The 24,358-nt window shown below is 41.2% G+C and overlaps 1 protein-coding gene across 2 annotated transcripts in view; it reads right to left on the bottom strand.

Moving 5' to 3' along the window:
* Positions 1 to 24,358, bottom strand: part of SRPX (sushi repeat containing protein X-linked) — a 92,943-nt gene that overhangs the window by 55,782 nt on the left and 12,803 nt on the right. The window lies entirely within an intron of this gene.

Genomic DNA, 24,358 nt, shown 5'->3' with positions numbered 1-24,358 from the left:
GTGATATGCAGCCTCTAAGATGGCCCCCAGTGGTCCCTGTCTCCTGGAATTCATGCTTTTGTATAACTCCCCCCTTTGAATGTGGAATGGACTTACTGACTTTGCTTCTAATGAATAGAATATAGCAGAAGGGATGCCATATCTCTTCTGAGGTTAAGTTATAAAAAGACTGTGGTTTCCATCTTGGGCACTCTCTCACTATCTCTCTTAGATCACTCATCCTGGAGCAAGCCAGCTGCCAAGTCATGAGGGAGTCCTGTGGAGAGGCCCATGTGGCGAGGCACCAAAGCCTGCCAATAATCACGTAAGGTTGGAAGAAGATCTTCCCTGACACACACACATACACACACAAGTCGAGCCTTCAGATGAAACCTCAGGTCAAGCCAAGAACTTGATTGCAACCTCATGAGAAACATTGAGCCAGCTAAGCCATGACCAGATCCAGACCCATGAAAATTCTGACATAATAAACCAGTATTTGTTTCAAAAGCAAGAGGAGGAGGGGGAGAGATGGAAGAGGAGGGGGCAGCAGAGGAGGAGGAGGAAGGGAAGAAGAAAGGGCATCTAGCTTAGAGTCAGAAGATCCTTATGTACTTCTCAGCCTTTGTTTTTCAGCCTTCTCTTGGGTCACTGCAATAGAGGCTGTTGATCCCTACTCAGATCCCCTTTACCCAGACTGGTGTGCCCATCTCCCAGCTGCTGGGAGTATTTGGTTGCTAATTGCTCACAGCTGCTCCCTTCTCCAGAGAAGTGTCCTCAGCTGACAGGAGCCACTTCACTCGCTTGTCCCCCTTCCTTGGAGGCAGCTGATGTTTGGTTGAAATGAAGGGACATAAAGTCAGACTCCTTGTCTCCAGTGGCAGGGTGGTAATGGGGGTGCAACCCTGCAGGATTTGGGCACCTTGTGGTGCTAGATTTTACCTGAGACTGTATCCTTGCTTTGCTCTTTTTTGCTTTCCTCCCTCACTTATAGGTTTCTCCTCAGAGGAGTCCCTTAACAAGTCACAGGCTCTGCTTCTAGGGAACCAAGTTAAGACACCATTGAATCTCCCTAAAACTCAAATACCCTAATTGGTCATGCCTCATAGGATTGCTGTAAAGGTTATATTGCATACGTATATGTTTTTAAAAATACTATATTAAAATAAAATAATTACTACTACTCTGGGTTTGTTTTACAAGCTTCTCATTTGATAGTTCATAATCACATTTTCTATTTAATTCAGTGTGTATATATTTTAGGCTTCTACTACCTTGAGCTGCTATGCATGTAAATGAGCTTCTGGTAGAAATATTAAAATGTTACAAACTAATATCTGGCCTGATACTTTTTCAAGAATTTACGCATTAGCATAGTCAGGAATCTCAGTGCTATCAAAGTTTTCTGTGTGTGTTTTTAAATTCCTCTGTCTACACTATCTTACACAATTTATGATTTAGAAAAACATATATATATATATATTCAATTTAATAACCACGAGGAAAAGCCACATACTCAATCCTCTCTAGTAAAATAAACTGTTGTCAAGTTTAGTCTATGAATTCAGATGATCAGATGACAAAATTTGCTTTAGGAAAAAGTGACTTTTGGGCTCAAGCTATTACCATAGTTTATCTTTTGAGGCAGGAAAATCCATATGGTTCCCTATATGGCTTCACGACCTAAAGATTTTTACAAAATGGGAGCCTACAGAAAGTTATGTTATTGCTGTGAAGGATTACTACTGAGTCTTTCACGTTTTTGTGGCTCTTGTTAACAAATATGAGTGTTCAAACAATTTTGTGGACCCTGAGGAAGGGTAGACAGAAGCTAGAATGGTAACCCTTCTCTCCTCCATGGGTAAAGTTGCAATGGCTTCTTAGCCAGGAAGTCCTAATACATGCGGAGCCATTGAAGAAGCCCAGGATGGAGTCTCATGTTTGACTGACAGGCAAGACCTACTCTGTTATGTTTCGGCAAAGTTTTGACACAGAGGAGAGATGTCCAGGAACTGGGTATAAATGTGTGTGTCTGAAGGAGTGGAGCAGAGAAGACAATTTAGCTTTTCAAGAGCATCAGCTTCAACTCCAAGACGCAGGCCCAGAACAAGTACGCAGAAGGCCAGAAACTATAAATGAGACACTCTTCCTTGGAAAGCTTACCTTTCTAAATCAGGGGCAGATTAACAGATGAAAGCCCAAGGGTAAGAAAAGGCAGGGAAAGTACACAGAGAAGACGCCTGTTCCAAGTGGAACAAGGGGATCCATAAAAATCGATCTAAACTTTTTGCTAACCACGGGGAAAAGATTGAAGGAAATGTTTATTACCAGTGTTTTTCTTGGGGCAGAATATTCACCATAATGTCCAGATGAACAAATTTACAGTACATCTCAAATATTTGCCTCACCATACCCCGCTTTTTTTTTTTTTAAAGATTGGCAGCTGAGCTAACAACTGTTGCCAATCTTTTTTTTTTTCTGCTTTTTCTCCCCAAATCCCTCCAGTACATAGTTGCATACTTTAGTTGTGGGTCCTTCTAGTTGTGGCATGTGGGACGCCGCCTCAACATGGCCTGATGAGCAGCGCCATGTCCGTGCCCAGGATGTGAATCAGTGAAACCCTGGGCCGCCAAAGCAGAGCGCATGAACTTAACCACTTGGCCACGGGGCCGGCCCCATACTCCGCTCTCTTCTCTTCTCCGTCACCATCCCAAGGACCTCACATGTACCAACAATCAACTAGAGTAGTATATTTCAAACTCTGGACGCAATTTAACTGGTCATAACTAGTAGTTTTGTAGTGAGACAGAATTTAAAATGTTAGAGTTCACTGCACATATTAAAGATAAACTACCTTTTGCAACTTTTGTTTCAATTATATAGATGTATGTGTGTTAGGGTGTCCCCAGTTTGCATGAGACAGTCCCATTTTGTGTCTGTTGTCCCAGCATTATCAATAGCACTCTCTTTCACACTTAAAAGTGTCTGGATTGGACAATAATATATTCACCCTAAAAATAGGTCACAGTAGAACATATTTCTTCCTTTGGGTCTTCGGCAAAATAATTGGAAAATCAGAGATTTAGAATATTTTGAAAACCCATAGGTAATAGCCTTGTCTAGTTAATTCTGTTTCTTCCCTCAAAATAAAGATATTTGACTACCTGAGAAAGGTTTCTAGGGGCAGTGGTGGAAGCCTTTGCTTTCCCCTAATTTGTTCAGGACATGGATGTTCTATCCCATGAAACACCAAGCAGGTCCCTGTGGTCAGGGGATAAAATAAGGCCATCTTCATTAGAACCATCTGGGTGGTATGGGGAATGATGCAGTTCTCCAAAAGGAGGGGTCTTGTTTCACTTAGAAGAACACAGTAGATGTCCATTCCACCTAGAAAGGGGTAGCACCAGGCCTTGTGTGTTGAGGGTTAGCCTCTCCCAACAGGTAGCACAGGGTCTGCAGATTATCATTTTGAAAACTGGAATTGCCATCAGTTCAGTTCCACCTTCTTTTTTTCCCCAGAGCTTGAGTCTCCCAGTGAAGATAGTAATAACTGAGCATAGCCGGTGTGTGACTGTCAGTTCAAGGGCACTGAATGGAAAATGGAGGCTTTCAAAATCAAAGAAAGAAGCTACACAGAAAAGAAACCATTCTACCTCCCATCACAGGCAGAGCTGGCTAAATACGTTGGGCATACAGGGACCGAGTTTCCTCAACTGCCCATGGCCATCCTCTCTGGTAGGATGCAATTGAAAGAGCCTGGGGATTAAGCTCCTCCACTAACTGTATGGTCTGGACTGGGGAAGCCACTTTCCCTTCCTGAGCCTCAGTTTGCTCATGTGTAAAAGGGAGTGACAGTAGTGGGGAGAAGAGTGCAGTACATGTTTTCAAGTTATGTTTCCTCAGAACATTCTCATCTTCAAACTCTAGTCAGGATCATTGTAGTCAAGCAAATCAACTGGCCCTCCTCCTCCTCCAACTAGCTTTAAGCAATCAGCAGGGTGCATCACTCCAAACTTGACCAGAGTCTTTCATTTCCATTGCCTCTTTAAGCCCTCAGTGCAACCCCATGAGGCAGGTATCATCTAGGGACTAGAATGTAAACTCGGGGAGGGCAGCAACTCTTTGCTACCTTGCTCATAACTGTACTCTCAGCTCAGAGAATGAAGTGAATATCAATTACAAGAGAAACAAGGATTGAACTCTCTGACCGTTAATCCTGTTAATTTCACAACTACTTGTTTCTGCCTTCATGTCTTTGCACAACCAACCTGAAAAGCCCTTCCCCTCCTCTCAGTCCCTTCCCTGCTTTAAAAGCTATTTCAAAGCCTGGCTCCTCTAGTTTGTCTTTTCTAACCTTTACTTTAAATTCCTCTCAAGTCAATATGCTCTGTTCACATTTCTCAATGAGAATTATCTTATATTGCTTTGGATTTTCAGAAGTCATTTCAGGTGTGTGTAGGTTCTGTCTTCCCAGCTAGACATCAAACTTGTCAGGGAATACGGTTGGGTTCCGTTTCCTCTTACTGCCCTAGTGAAACTAACAAAGTGCCCCTCCACTGACAGGCCCTCAAAAGTGTTCTTCCCTTTGAGACTTTAGTCTACATACTACTGATCTTCTTGAGCTATTCCACCAGTGTCAAAATGAGACACCCATCTCCCTTAGTGAAGGCTGTACTTACAGAAACAGATACTGTATTTAAGATTAAAGAAAGCTGCCCAAATAAAGCTGCAACTGGTACATCGTTCTTGGCAGTAAACCAGTGGTATAATTTAAAAATTCTGGCACATCATGGCAAAACTGAGAATAACAGGATTCAGGAAAGATAGATACTACTAAAATAAAATAAAATTGCAGCAGTGTGTACTGAGAATGGTAGGCAGCGAGCTTGAATTGCACAGCTGTAGAACGATATTTTAATACAGTAGACTAAACAGCAGAGAGAGAGAGAGAAAGAAGAGAAGAGACTGTGAGGAAAGACACTTCTAGAAAACAGCCCTTAAATGAACATTGTGAAAATATCTGTAAGTTACAAGCTGCAGCCTGCTCAGCTGAAACCTGAGGCTTTGACCTTCTGGAACATTCTCTGATTCCCTGACAGGATGGAACACCAGTATCCAGGGATGAAAACTTGGACTTCACTTGAAGCCTTTCATGCCCAACGTATTTAGCCAGCTCTGCCTGTGATGGGAGGTAGAATGGTTTCTTTTCTGTGTAGCTTCTTTCTTTGATTTTGAAAGCCTCCATTTTCCATTCAGTGCCCTTGAACTGACAGTCACACACCGGCTATGCTCAGTTATTACTATCTTCACTGGGAGACTCAAGCTCTGGGGAAAAAAAGAAGGTGGAACTGAACTGATGGCAATTCCAGTTTTCAAAATGATAATCTGCAGACCCTGTGCTACCTGTTGGGAGAGGCTAACCCTCAACACACAAGGCCTGGTGCTACCCCTTTCTAGGTGGAATGGACATCTACTGTGTTCTTCTAAGTGAAACAAGACCCCTCCTTTTGGAGAACTGCATCATTCCCCATACCACCCAGATGGTTCTAATGAAGATGGCCTTATTTTATCCCCTGACCACAGGGACCAAGCTGGGATAATTGGATCCTTCAGAGGACTTTTCTCTGGTGGTAAAATAAGGAAGATATGAGCCCCTTAGTTGCCAATGACAAAGGTTAAATCTCATAGAGAATGCTAATCCATGAGAATGAAATCATCAGAGAAAAGCAGTGACAAAAGAGAGAAAGACAGATCCCATAGTATTTGAGCTCTTGGTTCCAGTATTCCTCAGGCCCACCAGCATACCCCTGCCCTTACATAAAACAATAAAATCTCCCTTTTGCCAAAGCTAATTCAAGATGGGTTTTTGTCACTTGTCATCAAGAGTTCTGACTTAAACAGCAGTCCATCAATTCACATGTGAATGAAATGAATGACCAAAACATAAGAAGTCAATCTCAGCACATCATCTCCAATTCCCTATTTCAAAACAATACTGTGGTTCAGATTTAAAACACATTAGTGTGCTGTTCAACAAATTTAGTGGGACCAACTTTATTTTTAATAAAATATATTAGATCAGAATAGGAAAAAAACAGTAAATATTTATAACCCACCACACATAGGAATGGCTTATGAAACTTTTCTTTCAGAATATACATGTATATTATATACATATATTTCATTGATTCTAAAAAGCACTTTTTTTTACCTTTTAGTTTCTCTGAACTCACGATGACCTTTATAATCAATCGAATGGTGTAATTTAATTGACATCACTTTTTTCTTTTTCAGCGGTACCTAAAATAATGGTGCCTCTGACAACCAACGGAGTCTTAGATTTGATGACATACTGTGTGCGTACATGTGTATGTGTGTGTGTGTTCTGGATTGTGATGCAAAATATATTTCTTACTGCAGGTACCAATTAAGAGAATTTGAAAATAACTGCAGCATACAACTTATCTAGGGATCCCAAATTGATCATAAAACAGAGTAATCTTTGCTATACATATCAACTAAGGCATTTATTCACACTCATATTTACATAATGCCTTAACACAGCCAATTATACAAAGGGTTCCCCAAATGGCTTCCTTACTGTGGGAACCCTCTGATCCTCACAGGGAAACTTCAGGTAGTAGAACAGGCAAGTGGGGGTAATATATTGGATCAACAGGCTTCTAGTGTTATTCAAAATACCACATGCAGCCCCCTGCCCAAAGAGAGGCACAGGGTGGCTGTAACCCTGCCAGGATGTCAAGGCAGTGATGACAAGGAAGCCCAATTGTCTCTCACCTACAGATGGCAGTGTCCCCCAAGTGCATTTATAAATTAGCTGCTTGTAACTTTAATTTGACTTTCCCTTGGAAGTCATGTTATAAATATTGATCAGATCCCCTGGAGAGCCCACAAGAGTCATTTTAAGACATAATGTAGTTGAACTCTGGATGTGCCTGGGGGTGACTCAGTGCCCACTAAAAGAGGAAGACATTCTCCTCCCTCCAGTGCCTGCTACATCCCACATCTGCTGCTCCCCCCGGCTCCCAGGGACATAGCATTCAGGCTCATTCTATTCCCAGTACAATCATCCTGATAGTTGGCAGTCTTGATCTGCTGACCTAGAGTCTAACAAAGAGACTAATGTGGATATGGATATTTATACGTGCATCCTGGTTTCTCTTACTGAGAGTCCTCTGGTTCAAGAATTCAAAGCCCAGAAATTCCAGATGCAAACACCATTTAGCATTTTTATGTCTTGGCTGCTTTCAAGGATGCTGCAACTTGTCAAGACAGGAGCCCGCAGTGACAAGCTCCCTTTGTCCTTCCTCCAGCGGCTCAAGTCATCAGTAAGCCCCAGGGTCAAGGCAAGACTGCAGGGAGGGGCCTGGTGGTGCTGGTCAAGTCCCCATTTGCAGGGATGAGGCCAATTCTCAGAAACCATGGGCCAGTGTAGAAGGAAGTATACACCTTTACGGGAACTTTGCCAAAGCCGTGTCTTTCTGAGCAATTTTCCAGCTCCCTGCTGAGCAGATACAGGTCCAGGGTAAGAAGGAAATAGCCAAGTAAAAGGTAAATGAAATGAAGTAGCAGTTGAGTCCTCCAACCTCTCATCATGCAAGAGCAGCTTTGTGCAGCCCCACTTTATATGATCCTATTGGCCAAAGCAGACAGCAGTGAGCCCTAACACAAGTGTCTGCGGCTTGTAAGGGGGAAGAAAGACCTACTATTTAGTGAACAGACGCTACCCCAGGCACTGCCCTGGGTGATTTACATAAAGTATTTAATTTATCAATGTATTCACAAGAAGCCTATCCAAAAAGAAGGAAAAATACAAACACACTATTTTGCATCCCCTCACAAAAGTTATCAGTAATTGTTTTGTTGGTATTGGTCTTTGAAAGTTATCCTAAATGTATAGTAGTCAGGTCATATTCAAATTCTGTATAGCAAAATTAAATCAGGTATGGGATCTTTTTCATCCTTAAGGATGCAGCGGGAAAGTAAGACATGGGCATTTTTAGAGCATGAATGCCGATGTCTTCTAGAACTATCACTCTTCAATGAAATGCTGAGAAAAGAACTGCAAAGGGAAAAAATAAGACAGGAATAAATGGGAAACATCCTGCGCAGGCTTTTCCTCCTCACCCTTGGTAAACACACACAAAAATTCTCAAATATTAGCAAATGGCAACTCTGTTGTATTGTAAAATCTTTTTATTCTCTTTGAGGAAGATTAGCTCTGAGCTAACTGCTGCCAATCCTCCTCTTTTTGCTGAGGAAGACTGGCCCTGAGCTAACATCCATGCCCATCTTCCTCCACTTTATTTGTGGGACGCCTACAACAGCATGGCATGCCAAGCAGTGCCATGTCTGCACCCGGGATCTGAACCGGCGAACCCCAGACCGCCAAAGCAGAACATGTGCACTTAACCACTGCGCCACCAGGCTGGCCCCTGTATTATAAAATCTTGAACAAGTGATGGGGTAGCCATCTCCACTGAGAATTTTCTAGTTTATGAATCTAAGGAGGGCAGTTTGAGGAGGTACAAGTGTCCTTCAACTCATCAAATTACCAGATTGCTCTGGTCCAATCCCATGAAAAACATTTAAAAGTAACTATAGGTTGGAATTCAAAGAGACTTATGCACCCCTATGTTGACTGCAGCATTATTCACAATAGCCAAGGTGTGGAAGCAACATAAGTGCTCAACAACTGACAAATGGATAAAGAAGATGTGGTATATATACACAATGGAATACTACTCAGCCATAAAAAAGACAAAATTGTCCCATTTGCAACAATATGGACGGACCTTGAGGGTATTATGTTAAGCAAAATAAGCCAGAGAAGGATAAACACAGCGTGATTTCACTCATATGTGGAAGATAGACAAACACATGGACAAAGAGAACAGATTAGTGGTTACCAGAGGAGAAGGGGGTTGGCAGTGGGCATAAGGGGTAAAGGGGCACATATATATGGTGACCGACAAATAATAATGTACATCTGAAATTTCACAATGTTATAAACTATTATGACCTCAATAAAATAACTTTAAAAAAGTAACTATGGGTTGGAAAAGGAATCAATTTCAAAGTCAAGGAATTAGGACTCTATTTCAGGCAGTATGGGAGCCATTGTCGCCTGACTGCTCACACAAAAATCAACTATAAATTCTGCATGAACTTTTAAAAGAAAATTTTGAAATCTGCTTTGAGTCTACAAGAAAGTAAGAAATACTCAGAGGCCAAAACCTTTACAAAAGCAGAAACCTGGTCAGGTAAGCAGATATTGAGGCTTAACTTTCATCTGGAGGACAACGGCCGGAACTGAGTTTTGATATCCACAGACTGGCGAAGATACCACAGACTGGTACCTACAGAAGACCAACTCCAGGGACCACTCGAGATTGGCAGTCTCACAGGAGACTTCCCACTTGCCCTCACGCTCCACGTAGAGCTGATACGCCAAAGGTCTACACGCTCAGTGTAAAGAGTGAACTAGAAATAAACCCATCCCATGTACTGGGGCTACAAAGAAAAGTTCCTGTCCTGTACCTTGGCACTGAGTGGAAAATGAAAAAACTCTCCCTTGAGAATTCGTAACTACATTATTATTGCTATTATAATGTTACTAAAATCTCATTAACGATAATAATTAAAACCACGCTGATACCATGTTACACCCAACCAGTTCAGCAAAAATTTAAAAATATAACAAGATCAAGCATTGACAAGGATGTTGAGCAGTGGAAACACACATTGGTGGTAGAAGTTCAAATTGGTACAATGTCTTTAGTAAGTTGGTATTATTGAACAAAGTCAAAGTTATGCATGCACTGTGATCCAGCAATTCCACTCCTAAGTATTTAGTCTAGAAAAATTTCTGCACATTGTTCCAGAGAAATGGGCAAGAATCTTCCCAGCAGTGCTGTCTGTAATAATATAAAAACTAATGAGGGCCGGCCCGGTGGCACAGCAGTTAAGTTTGCATGTTCCACTTCTCGGTGACCCGGGGTTCACCCGTTGCGCTGGTTTGGATCCTGGGTGCGGACATGGCACCGCTTGGCAAAAGCCATGCTGTGGTAGGTGTCCCACGTATAAAGTAGAGGAAGATGGGTACGGATGTTAGCTCAGGGCCAGTCTTCCTCGGCAAAAAGAGGAGAACTGGCAGTAGTTAGCTCAGGGCTAATCGTCCTCAAAAATAAAAATAAAAATAAAAATAATAAAATAATAATAATAATAAACTAACAATAACCCAAATGCACATCAAGAGTAGCATGAATAAACTATGGGATATTTACACAGTGGGATTCTATATAGTAATGTGAAGGAACAAACTACAACCACATGCAACAATACGAACCGACCTCAAGAATCTAATGTGCAGTGAGAAAAGCACGTTGCAAAGAATAAATTCAGTATGAGTCCATTTATTCAAAGGTAAAGAGCACGCAAAATTAAATACTATATTGTTAGAGATATACACATATTCACTAATACCATAAAGAAAGTCAAAGGAATGATAAACCCCAAGTTAGGATATTAGTTACCTCTGAGGAGACAAAATGGATAGAATCCAGGAGGGGCATAGCAAGGACTTCAAGGTAATGCTTATGTTCTCTTTCGGTAATGTTCTTTTTATTGAACTGGCTGGGAAGCAGAGAGGTATTTATTGTTGTTTTGTATTACTTTATCCATATTACATAAGCATTCTTTTGTTCTACTCAATGTTTAATTAAAAAAAAACATTTTTTAAACCAGAGCCATTATAATGTCTTTGATGCCAAAAAATTGTTTGTTAGGTTGGTTTCTCATTTGTTTGCCATTATAAGAATTTGTTTATCCTAGAGGTTCTTAAGAATGGCCATTGGGGCCTCAACTAAAAGGAATGCTTTGCCAATAAAATTAGAGAGTCTTAGATCTGGAAATGCTCTCAAAAGATAATATGATGCAGACACTAGCCTCCAGGACTGAAAGTGTCCCAGTGAAAACTCAAAGTTCAGAGACACAGCCATCCCAGCCTGTTCTCAACATCTTACCTCTAGGATGGTCTAAAGTTCTTCCTTCAAAAACTTTCTTGCTTTAATATGTATGTCAATATTCTCCCACTGCCATTATCAATGTTCATGAGAAACTTTCTGTGTGGGTCAGATAAACCAGGGAAAGGGTTGATGAGAGTGTATTGACGCAGACAGAAAAGGCTTCTTGTGGCTCAGGGTCAAATGCATGCAAGGCCTAGACCATGAAGTTACCCAAGCAGACAAGGGAACTTCTTATCCCCGCAATGGGAAGCTGGAGTTCCGCATCTAGACTGCCCAGGGGAGAAGGACCAGGAAGTACTGATCACCACGGCAAGATGAGAAGGGATTTGAAGTCTGGGAAACAACAAAAGGGGAAAGGCTTACAAATCAAATTCATAAAATATATTTTCCCAAACAGATTAGAAAAACTTTAAAAGATCAGTAATATCTAGTGTTGGTTAGAGTATGGGGAAATAGTCTTATACATTGCTTATAGACATGCAACTGGGAAGACTCTGGAAAACAAGCTGGCAATACACATGAAAACCATTTAAAACACACATGCACCTTGAGGCAGCCACTTCCAGAATTCATCTTAAGGAAACAATCAGATAAATTTGCATAAACAAGAATTTTTGTTGTGATGGAGTTTATACTAACAAAAAGCTGAAAATACTCTAATATCCATCAAGAGGGGCTAGTTAAATAAATTGTGCTATAGCTCTTAAAAATAACGATACACGGGGCTGGCCCCGTGGCCGAGTGGTTAAGTTCGCGCGCTCCACTGCAGGCGGCCCAGTGTTTTGGTGGTTCGAATCCTGGGCGCGGACATGGAACCTCTCATCAAACCACGCTGAGGCAGCGTCCCACATGCCACAACTAGAAGGACCCACAACAAAGAATATACAACTATGTACCAGGGGGCTTTGGGGAGAAAAAGGAAAAAAATAAATAAATAAAAATAAATAAAAAATAACGATACAAATAGTAATTGAAATGATAATGGTATGCAGACTAAAGCATAGGGGTGCTAATGACTATGAGGTTGAAATGTATTAAAAACTAGCTGTATCAATGGATGGAGGGATGGATAGATATGCAATGAAGCATGTATAGCTAAATGTTAATTGTAGAATCTAGTTGGTACCATATGATCATTCACCATAAAAATGTCTAACTTTTCAGTGTGTTTGAAATTTTTGCCAACATTTTGTTTACAAAATATTAATTAGAATGGAAAGATGTCCACCACAAAGTTTAATTTTACAGAAAGCAGATTACTCAAAAATAGATGGGTAAATAACATTGTTTCAATTGGGTGTATGTATGTAAAGAATAGAGCCTAGAAAGATAAATACCAATATTAAAAGTGGTTATCTCTGGGTGGTAGATTAAAGGTGATTTGATTTTCTTTTTTCTTATTTATTTATTTTTTGAGGAAGATTAGCCCTGAGCTAACTTCTGCTACCAATCCTCCTCTTTTTGCTGAGGAAGACTGGCCCTGAGCTAACATCTGTGCCCATCTTCCTCTACTTTATATGTGGGACGCCTGCCACAGCATGACATGCCAAGCAGTGCCATGTCCGCACCCGGGATCTGAACCGGCGAACCCCGGGCCGCCGAAGCAGAACGTGTGCACTTAACCGCTGCACCACTGGGCCGGCCCCAAGCCTTCTTTTTTATATTTTGTGTTTGTCAGTCTTTTCAGATTTTTTTAATGGCCCACTGTTAGTTTTAAAATTATTTAATAGGGGCCGTATCAAGAAAGGAAAGCAGGAAGGGGATGAGTTTGGGAGTGGGGCGGAGAGTGGAGCAGGCCCAGAACCCAGGTGGGTTGTGCTGACCCTGCTGTTGCTGTGTGAGCCTGCTTTCAGGACCCCAGCAGTCATGCACTCTAAGGAATCTGGCAACTTGAGACATCACCAGCTATTCCCAGGCATGTGGAATAATCGCCAAATTAGTGACTAGATGAGGATAACATCTTGCTCATCCTGTTATGACACAAACTGCCCAGATTCATCTATTTTAATATAAATGAGGAGTTTTAAAGTGATAAGAACATAAAGATGAACTGTACAGTACTTGAGAAGCTGTGGAAACATTAATAGATTAACAGACCAAAACTAGATTTTCTCAGCCCCTGCTGTGCTTCCGTCCCTTCTCTGGAGATGAACCATCATCAGACTAGAAAAAGCCACACAGTAGGAAGAAGGGCTTGGAACAAGAGCAGTCAGTCCCCAGCTGGCTGCCTTACCCGAGCTCAAATTTCCAGATCCAGGGAAACTATAACCCAGGGCCTGAAAGAATGTAGAGGGCAGACTGGGGGATTATTCCTCATAATCACTGAAAAATTAAAGGAAATCAAAGTATGAAAGAGGGCCAGCCCTGGTGGCCTAGTGGTTAAGTTCAGCACACTCCGCTTCAGTGGGCCAGGTTCGATTCCTGGGTGCAGCCCTACACCACTCATCTGTCAGTGGCCATGCTGTGGTGGTAGCTCACATACAAAATAGAGGAAGATTGGCAACAGATGTTGGCTCAGGGCAAATCTTCCTCAGCAAAAAAAAGAAGGAAAGAAGTGTCAAAGACTAAGGATGGGCAATTTTCAAAGCAGTAAAAATATGGAGTTGGAAACTATAGACATGAAACACTTCAATTCTATCTTAAGCTTTATAACACATTGTTAAACAGAAAAATAGGAAGAATTTTTTAAATGGTGATAATTTGGAATCAGCTTTGGTTCAAAAAGAACAAATTGGGCCAAATTAATCTTCATTTCCTTGGTGTACTCAAGAGAATGCCTCCTCTGATACAGCACATCTCGACTGCATAAAGGCCCATCCACCCTCATTTGATATCCTTGTGACTGGATGGTAATACCTTAAGTGGTTGTAAATACCCTAAGGAAATACTGATTTATATATTGTGTTTGCAAAAGCAGTGACTTTTCAACTTTTTATTTTTTAACACAACCCATGGTAGGAAATTAATTGTATCTTGTGACTCAGTACATATATATTTACATGACTGAAAAATAAGTTTCACAGAGCAACACATAAGGTGTGATGCCCTCTCATATTTTCTATTCTATTCTAGTTTTGGAAAGGCACTGCTCATGACCCACTAAACAGATTTTACAAGCCATTAATGGGTAACACCCTCTCAGGAGACGTGCTGTAGGGCTCTGGGTGGTTCTATGAGCGAAAGAAACATTAAGGAGAATACATTTGCAGAAGATAAAAGGTTGAAAGGACAGGATCTTAGTTTTGCTCCTCCCAAAGCAGACCCTGAGACAAGGACTTGGGGGCAGGTAGGTCATTTGGGAGGCGATCCCAGGAAGCACAGTGAGAAAGGAGGGGAAATGAGCTAAGAAAGAGACAAGTTCATAAAGGTGTGCTACTGAGCAGGCCGCTGCTGGGGGCAACCAGGACTCATTCCCACTGAGGAACCTCTGGGGAACTTAGAAGCTAGAGAATTTATCCACTGACTCTTGCCTCTCCTTGGCTGAGGGCTGGTACCAAGGGTGTTAAATCTTCTCCTCTTCCAGAACTTCCTGCTGAGCAAGCTCCCACAGCACTGGAGAAAGCCTGCAGGCAAAGCCTCCGAGACACAGGAAGGTCTGAGGCGAGAAGCTGTCTGCATGAGCGGGAACTGTCTACTTCAGCTGCAGGAAAATGCAGAGGTGGGCTGAGGGGAGACAGGGCAGGGCATCAACAGCATTGGCTACGAACAGGCAAAAATGACAGATGAAGACATCGTCAGAGGCAGTAGCTGATTGGAAACTTACAAGGAGAAATTTAATAGAGATTATAAACACGGACTCTTGTATTTCTCTTCTCACACTAAGCTACACCAGGATGGGGGGCCCCACCCTGGCAGACTTGGGAGTGAGTAGTCAGCTAGTTGCCTACATTGTAAGGTAGCAGATGAAGCAGCTTCTAAAAAAGAGAAAGGAACAGGGACCAGCAAGAGGACAGAGGCTAAACTCCACAAGGCTAATTTAATCTAGACTGAACCAACCACACCGGGCTATTTAGGCCAATTCTTGGGGCCACACTTTGAGAATGACACTGACATGATGGAATATGATAGAAAAACCAAAAAGTGACCAATGTGGGCTAGCTTTAATAACAAGTAAATAAATAAACAGATAAGTTAAAAGTTTGTCGAATGGTGGGGAAATTTTAGCTTTATAGTCTGAAGAAAATTAGACTTAAGGGAGATAGAATCCCTGTGTTCTGATTTCTCCTAGATGAAAATATAGGGAGAGAGGCTCGCTCTGTATAATTGCAAAAGTGAAAAACAGGGCCAATGTCTGGAAGTTATCCACAGGCTAGTTTCAGCTCAATTTGAGGCAGGATTTTCTATGGCTTGGAGACCATCTTGAGACACCATCAAAGCTCACTAAGCCTGGAAGTGTTCCCACGAGGCTGGAGGATGCTGGCAGGGGAATTGAGATGGGGGATTCCCGCTCTGGGGCGTAGGGTGGAGCTCTAAGGCCCTTTCCAAGGTTAGGATTCTGTGGTTCTGTGAACTTATAATACCAAATAATGTCTCACACACAGACCCCAGATTGAGTTTTCTATCATTGAGAAGCCACCTTTGGGGAGGGAGGGATAGGCAGAAAGATGGAGGAAGGGACAAAAGAAGACTCTAAAAATAAGAGAGAGAAATAATAAAAAGGCAGAGTGATGAACACCTACAAAAGACCATTTCATCAGCCCTGGGGAGGAGGGAAGATCTATGGCTTTCAATCCACTAGTGGTTACAAACGTGGGCTCCTACTCCTTCTCCTGCTGTAAAAGAAAGGTGAGGAGGCGGGAGAGAGAGAAGCCTCCAACAATAATCATTCCACATGTCTCAGATTCAGTGTAAAAAGAGAGAAAAACAAGAGGTTTCAGTGTTGTCATTTAGAAAATAAGCTACAGACTCTCTCACACATATTGTTTGGAGCCTTGGAGCACAGATGCACAGGGAAACTATAAATCCAGATGTGCCCTGGCTTGTTAGAAGCATGCACAGCAAATATTAAACAAGTAAGTACCCTGGGGTGGGGGCCAAGGTAACTGCATGATTATCTCCATGATTTTCGGCTGTGGCAAATGCCTCTTTTTAAGTAGGATTCTGCAGCACTAATGGTACAAAGATTATGCAGGCGCCAGGAAGCAAAAGTACCCTGGAGAGCAGAACAAAAGGGCTTTAAGACGAAAATGAATTTTTAAGATGGATGAGACACGGCGACTTGTTGCATAATAAAAGGCATTAGTAGAATATTAAGTTCTGAGGCCCAAGCAAAAAATCAGGGATCATGCCACATGTGCCACTTGTCTCCTCTTACGCACTTTTCCCAGCCTGTCCACTGCCAGAGTCATCCTTCTTCTGTATACTACTTATAAATGTTTTATTTAAAGACAAGCGCACAGTTCAATGAATTGTCACACACTGAACACACCCATGTAAAAGCACTCATGAAACGTGACCAGAATCCTGCCACTATCCTGACTTCCAACATCATCACAAGTTGATTTTTTCATCTATTCAAAAAGTGCGGAAAGTAAGTTGTGAGCAAATTAAAAACTCAGGGTGGTCTCTTTCATTTAAGTGGATTAAAAATTCAGTGTGATATCTTCAGAGGTGAGGTTCTGTAATCAGTACGGTGCCTTTCTAGAAGGCTAGGAGTAAAACGATGGAGTCGGATGCCAGGAAGCCTCACCCACCTCGGCTGCCACCTAGCTGTGTGACTGTGGCCAGCCCCACCATCTCTCAGAGCCTTAGTTTCTTCCTGTTTAAACGTGGAGTTGGTAAATTCTATCGAAGATTTTTAAATTAAGGCACAGGCATCATATCAGAGGGAAAGAGTTGATTTCAAGAGTGTGAGCAAGACACAGATGAGGAGGGAAATGGGACTGATAAATGACAGAGTGGCTGGAGAAAAGGAGAGAAGGTCTCAGATACCAGGGCTAGATGCTCTAGTTGAAAACAGCATGGCTCTATTTTAGACTTCAACCCTGATTTATATTCCTGAAGTGTTTTTATGAGCTAATGATGCATTACATGTCAACATCGTTGGTTCAGAAGGGAAGACTTCAAAGAGCCTATTAAATTGGGGATTTGGCTTTTGCTGATGTTTGGAACAGAACTTGAAAGTTAATGCAAATGTTGTTTTCTGAGCCTCAGCTATCACTGGAATTAAGCTGCAGTCCATTCCAGACGTCTTCTCAAAATAAGAATGTGTGGCCGGTTCATCTGCAATTAGAAATAGCTTGGGTGGAATAAGAAGCTGAGCCAATCACCTGGGCTAGGGCCACCTAGTACATGACCCACTCATGGGTCTCAGTCATCCGACTGAAGTGGAAAAGAAGCCACAGTTCCTCACAGTTCACTCTTTATACATGAGTGGACATAATTTCATTTATGTTTTAAAGCTGTTTAATGTTTGATGATACCAATACAAGTGCCAAAAGAAAAGCAATTGAAAAGTTTACCAGAAGCTTCATCTGCATGAAAGATCACATTTTACTGAATCTCCCCCAATTCCACAATTTCCACTGCTCAGGCTAAAGATAGGGTTGTTGATTCACCACTCAGATGAGCTATCTAATAAAGTAAAGGAAGGACATATCTCATTTGATGCATAATTGTTCTTGCATGGTTACGGTCCTTTAATTATTAACATGCACTTAATGGCAGTACTTTATGAAAAAAGGCTTTGGATGGAACTAAAAAAAGTTTAGTTTTTTTAGTAAAAAAAGTTTTTGGATGGTTTACTTTAAGGAACAAAAGTAACTTATACCTGTGTCAGATACAGATATATTATCCTTTTGAACTTTCAGAGTGACTTCATAAGATCAGTATTCCCCACTTTTTAAACTATGATTCTTTTCTTTTCTCATCCTGGTAGATGTGTCTTTGGAAAGAAGAAAGTGTTTTCCAATGATAAGCATTCCAATCATTTCTCTAAAGTATAATAGTTATAAAACCCCATGCAAAAGAATTTTCACCATCTGCAACAAAATCAAGTCAAAAGTTATTTATCAAGGCCTAATAATACACTTGTTACCACAGTCAAGAAAACGTAGAAAAGAAGAAACAAAAGAGAAAAAGAAAGAAGGGAGGAAGGAAATCACCTATTTGATCACCATGAAAAAGGCCATGTAACATTAAAAAGACAGATCACAAGATTCCAGTTATGGGTAAGATGAAGTAATCACACTCCACCTCGTCTTTCCTACTGAATGCAACTAAAAATCTGAACAGAGTGCATTGAACAGCTATTTGAGGACTCTGAAAAGGAAACATTAGCAGGCAGAGTGAAGAAGAAGACAGAATTTGAAGTACCACTGAACTGGTGGTGGCTTTCCCCTGGGCTGACCCTAAGTCAGCCCAAACACAGAAGTGGACACTGCATGCAGAGAGAGTTCCAGAAGAAGCCCTCTAGCTCTGGCTCAAAGAGTGGGAAAGGGGACTCCGAATGCTCAGAGAGAGTGGGGAAAATCCTCCAGTTTTCTTTTTTGTTTGTTTTCTTTGTTCTCTTGTGCCCCAGGTAATCTTGTGGTGGCAATGGGCAGGAGTGACAGCATGGCAGCTATAGCAGTAGCAGCAGGGGCCTGAAGGTACCTAACACTCCAGGTAAGGGGAACTTTTCTCTCTGATTGGAGAAGCTGTGATCTTAAGAGGGTGGGGTGATCACCCATGGCTCTTTGTCCTTCTCTGTCTTCCTCTTGCTTAATTCTTTTCAATCTTTTTTCTCTATTGTTCAGGGACCTGTGGGACAAGATCAAAAGGTCTAACATTCAAAGCATCAGATTTCAAGAAGGAGAGGAGAATAGTGCAGTGGGATGCAGCTAAAGTGGTGCTTAGAGGGAAATTTATAGCATCAGACACTTATGTTAGAAAAGAGAAAAAATCTCAAAACAATAATCTAAGCTCCCACCTTAACAAATTAAAGAAGCACAAAATAAAGCCAAAGCAAGAAGTAGGAAATAATAAAGGTAAAAGCATAAATCAATGAAACAACACAATAGAGAACACAATAGAGAAAATCAATCAAAGCAAAAGCTGGTTGTTTGAAAATATTCATATAATTGATACAACTCTAGCAAGACTGACAAAGAAAAACAAAGAGAAGAAACAAATTACCAATATCAGGAGGGGACAAAGCAGGGGTATCACTTCAGATACTACGTACAACTCTACAGATAACTTTGACAACTTAGATGAAGTGGACTAATTCCTCGAAAATAATAAACTAGCAAAACTCACCCAGGATGAAATCAATAACTTGAATAGCCCCATAAATATTAAAGAAATTAAATTTGTAGTTAAAATCTGCAGGCTCAGATGATTTCACTGGTGAACCCTACCAAATATTTCAAGAAGAAATAACACCAATTCTACAAAATCTCTTCCAGAAGGTAGAAGTGGAGAGAACACGTCCCAATTCATTTTATGAGGCCAGCATTACAGTGATGCCAAAACCACACAAAGAATTACAAGAAAACAAAACAACAGGATGATATCCATCATGAACACTGATACAAAAGTCCCCAGTGAAATATTGCCATATATTATTCTTTTTATGTATTGCTGCGTTTTATATCAACGCCAAGTGGTATATACCCTGGGAATGTAAAGCTGGCTTGATATTTAAAAATCAATCAATAAAAATAATCAATCAATGTAATCTACCACATTAACAGACTAAAGAAGAAAATTCACATGATCTTATCAATTGATACAGAAAAAGCATTTGACAAAATTTAGCATCCATTCGTGACAAAAACTCACAGTAAACTAGGAAGAGAAGAGAACTTCAACTTGATGAAGAGAGTCTACAAAGAACCAACAATTAACATTATACTTCATGGTGAATGACTGAGTGCTTTCCCCCTATGGCTGGGAATAATGCAAAGACCTCCACTCTCACCACTCTTTCTCAGTTACACTGGTAGTCCTAGCGATAAGATAAGAAAGAAAGAAAGGCATACAGATTGGAAAGGGAAAAGTAAACCTGTCCCTATTCACAGATGGCATGATTATCCATGCAGAAAATCCTAAAGAATCTATAAAATAATGCCTGAGGTTAGTAAGGTTGCAAGATATGAAGTCAAAACACAAAAATCATTTGTATGTCTATATGCCAGCAAAGAACCATTAGAAAGTGAATTAAAAAAAAAAAACATTTCCAATAGCTCCAGAATATGAAATACTTAAGTATAAATCTAACAAACAGGTACTGGATTTGTATACTGAAAACTCCAAAATGCTGATGAAAGAAATGAAAAATGACCTAAATAGATGAAGAGATATACCATGTTTGTGGATTGGAAGATTCAAAATATTTAGTAAAGATGTCAATTCTCCCCAAATTGATCAATAGGTTTAACATAATTCCAATCAGAATCCCAGAAGGCTTTTTTGGTAGATATAGACAAGTTTATCCTAAAATTTATATTAAACTTACAGCCAAAGCAATTTTGGAAAAAAAGAATAAAGTTGGAGGAAGCACACTACCCAATTTTAAGACTATTTACAAAGCTACAGTAATTAAAATAATGTGGTATTGGCAAAGGATAGGCATACAGATCAATGGATCAGAATAAAGAACACAGAAACAGACCTGCAAAGAAACTATCAATTAATTTTTTAATGAGGTGCAAAGGCAGTTGAGGGGAGTTCATTATATGTCAAGTGTACCTCAATAAAGCTGTCTAAGGAAAAAAACCCTGTGTGCTCCTCTCACCATTTTTCTTTTTGTAATTTCAGGAATTTCAAGAATGTTAAATGCATGAAGAGGGGCCTTTGGGATTCACAAAAATGGAAAATTATTTGGGACACTGAAGCTGTTCATCCAAGCTTCTTTTTCCAAATTTAGAAACTAGATGAAAAATGTTCTGTTACTTACTCCTCACGTAATCAGCGCCTTTATTAAGCAATCAGCATCGAATTTAACATTAGGTCCTGGAGAAAAAGTAATATGAGAATATAAAATAATACATTTCAGACTTTACCACTGATTACAAATAAATTCAAAGAAAAAAATCAAGGTTCAATTAAATCTCTTAGGTATTGATTGTACCACGGAACACTAAAGCCCTTTGTTATAGGGCACAAATGATGCAAGTTCCTTGAAATGAAAGGACATTAGGACACTTGAGGGCAGAAAAAGTAGGCAATGGGAGATTTTTTTAGGGAGCCCAAAAAACCAGATTGGCTTGGAAAAGCATGATGGGAGACACCCATGTCCACTTGAGCTTACAGTAAATGATCTGCCTCAAATTGCTAGTGGCCAGTGGTTACCTAACAGTCATGGCCAGCAATTTGTGGGTGTCTGTCACATAAAGTCCAATGAGGGAGTCAGAGAAAATGGTTAGTCAGCCCTCTACAAGGAACAGAAATGTGTGCAAGTTGTTTTCTTGGAATTATAACTATACCTTATATTTGTATTATACGCTACAAATCACTTCCTTAGGAGAGCAGGTGGCATTGTTCACATTTGGCAGATGAAAGCAGAAGTTAAGGTGGTCAAGTTCATCCAGCTGGTAGGTGGGTAATGATGTTGAGAATCTTTTCATATACCTTCTTTGGTGAAGTGTCTGTTAAAATATTTTGCCCAGGGGGCCAGCCCTGTGGCCAAGTGATTAAGTTTGTGCACTCCACTTTGTCAGCCAGGGGTTTCGCCAGTTTGGATCCTGGGTGTGGACCTAACACCACTCATCAAGCCATGCTGAGGTGGCATCACACATAGCAGAACTAGAAGGACCAACAACTAGAATATACAACTATGTACTGGGGGGCTTTGGGGAGAAGAAGAAAAAGGAAAAAAAAAAGACTGGCAACAGATGTTAGCTCAGGGCCAATCTTTAAAAAAAGAAATATTTTGCCCACTCTTCAAATGGGGTTACTTGTTTTCTTATTGAGTTTAGAGAGCTCTTTATATATTCTGGATAAAAGTCCTTCATCAGATATGTCATTTGCAAATATTTTCTCCAGCCTGTGGCTTGTCCTTTCATTCTCTTAACTGTCTTTTGAAGAACAGAAGTTTTAAATTTGGATAAAGTACATTTTTTACCTTTTATAAATCATATTTTTGGTGTCATATCTAAGAAAGCCTTCTCTAACTCAAGCTCACAAAGATTTTTCTCCCATATTGTCATCAAGAAGTTTTATAGTTAGAGATTTTATATTTAGGTCTATGTTCTTTTTTGAGCTACCTTTTCTTTAATGAAGTCTTTGCCTTTGATGAAAATAAGACAGAGAAGTATGAAGGAGTAAAGGATGGAGATGGTGCTAGTAGCAGTAAGCACTGGGAAATGAACTTTGGATATTCCCAGGACTACAGATTTAGTCAGTTCTATGGATTTGCAATGAATCAGGGCATGCCACATTCTGTCTAAACAGCCTAATACACTTGGATAGCTAACTAGGGTCCAACATTTAATCAGAATGCACCCAGAAAACATCCTGGGAAATTAAACTCACATTTCCAATGTGCTCTTCCAAACCAGCCCTGTAGTGGGTAGCTTGCAAAGTTGGCCACCAACAGTTCCTCCCACCTTGCACATGCATACTGTTCTTCCTATCTTAAGATGTAGTCTATCCACTACCAGCACCACCCCCAAATCTAGGCCTGCTTTGGGATTTGCTTTAATGAATAGAATATGACAGAAGTGATCCTGTCACAGTTCTGTGCCTAGGCCTTAAGTGTCCTGGCAGCTTTGGCTTTCATTCCCTGGGAAGCCATTAGCATATAAGGAAGTCCATTTACTCTGCTGAAGAGAAAGGCAACATGGAGAGATAGAGAAGACAGAGAATAGGAGACTGCAAAAAGGTAGAGAGAGGCGCCCAGTCATCCCAGCTCTCTCAGATGAAGTGTCAGACATGTGAGTGGAGCCATCTTGGATCCTCCAGCCCCATTTGAGCTGCCCCAGCCAACTTCCTGTTGAGCAGAGGGGAACCATCCGCACTGAGCCCTGCCCAACCTGTAGAATCATGAGCAGATAAATGGTGGTTGCTGTTTCAAGCCACTAAGTTTTAGGCTGGCTTTTTACACAGCAATAGATAACTGAAACACTCACTCCCCAAGCTGCCCCATAGAAGTCTGCCTTACGGTTCACTGACTAACCGAGGCAGCTCTCTGCCCCAGGAATCAATTCAGCGGTAGAAAGACCTTGAATCACAAACCAAAATCTCCGTTAAGTTCTAGCTTAGCCATTGCTTGTGTGAGTTCCCCCCAAAACAGACTCTGAGATAAGGAGCAAGTAGCTCATTTGGGAGGAGATCCCAGGAAGCACAATGATGGACTGAGGAAGAGAGGGAAGGGAGGAAAGGCCGCGAGTATATGGCTTACAGGGCAACTGCTGCGGGCAACTGGGGCTCCAGCCTACTGGGGACTCTTGCACCCAAATACCGACCTTATGTAACTTCTTTCCCTATTAAAGCTACTCTTAAATATCCATTTTAACTTTATTTTATCCAGAAAAAAAATACTAGTAGTAACATGGGGGACTGCCGAGAGGATGATTGCTGCCAGACATGAGCTCTCAGAGACAGCCTTGCTTCTACGGCTGCTTCACCTGAGAGAATGTTCCTTCCTCTATTCAAACTCTTCTGCCCAAGGCCCCAAAGAGAAGACCCTAAAGGCAGAGTCGATGGCACCCTCAGGCACTCCACCTTTAATTAGCAAAGACAGTTAAGACAGCACGCGGCTTGTGAAATTTTCATTGTAGCCATATTTTACACAGCTAACAAAAAGGAAGTTAAAAGGATAATGCTAAAAATGAGGCATTATTCTTGTCCAAGGGAAAAATAATACTCTTTTTAGTTTAGTCTTCTGTTTTATGAAGGGCTAAAGTGTGTCCCTGCCCATCACCTAAAGCCGGAAGCGAGGAGAAACGGGAAGACACAGGCACCTAATTCTGAGGATGTCAGCCCAAAGCCGGGGCCCTCAACAAATGCCTGGTCCCACCAAGAGGCGTTCCCAAAGCCCTGAGGTCTGTTCACATTCAACACAGACAGACAAAAATAAGTCCAGCCTTTAAAGTAAAACCAAACAGCAGAATAAAACAATGGCATATGGTCCTCCAAAGGCTCAAGTGCCCTTTACATGGGTCAACTGAGACAGTCAAAATCCAAGCAAGGAGGGAGTCTGCAGCCAGGCCTTGAGCAGACGGTCCTAGATCAAGGCATTGGCTGAGGCCACGTGGAATCAGAGAGCTGGAGAGCATGCGATGGAGACGTTGAGCTGGAGAAGAACTCTCTCTTGCACCACGTTCACATTTGGGGGCCATCAAATTGCCTCTGTTTCCTGGCAAATGAGGTGATTCTGCTTCTTTACAATTCTGCTCAAAAGGCAA

This window comes from Equus asinus, chromosome X (genome assembly GCF_041296235.1).
Source record: "Equus asinus isolate D_3611 breed Donkey chromosome X, EquAss-T2T_v2, whole genome shotgun sequence".
NCBI lineage: Eukaryota > Metazoa > Chordata > Mammalia > Perissodactyla > Equidae > Equus > Equus asinus.
This window is presented reverse-complemented; position numbering and strand designations above follow the sequence as displayed.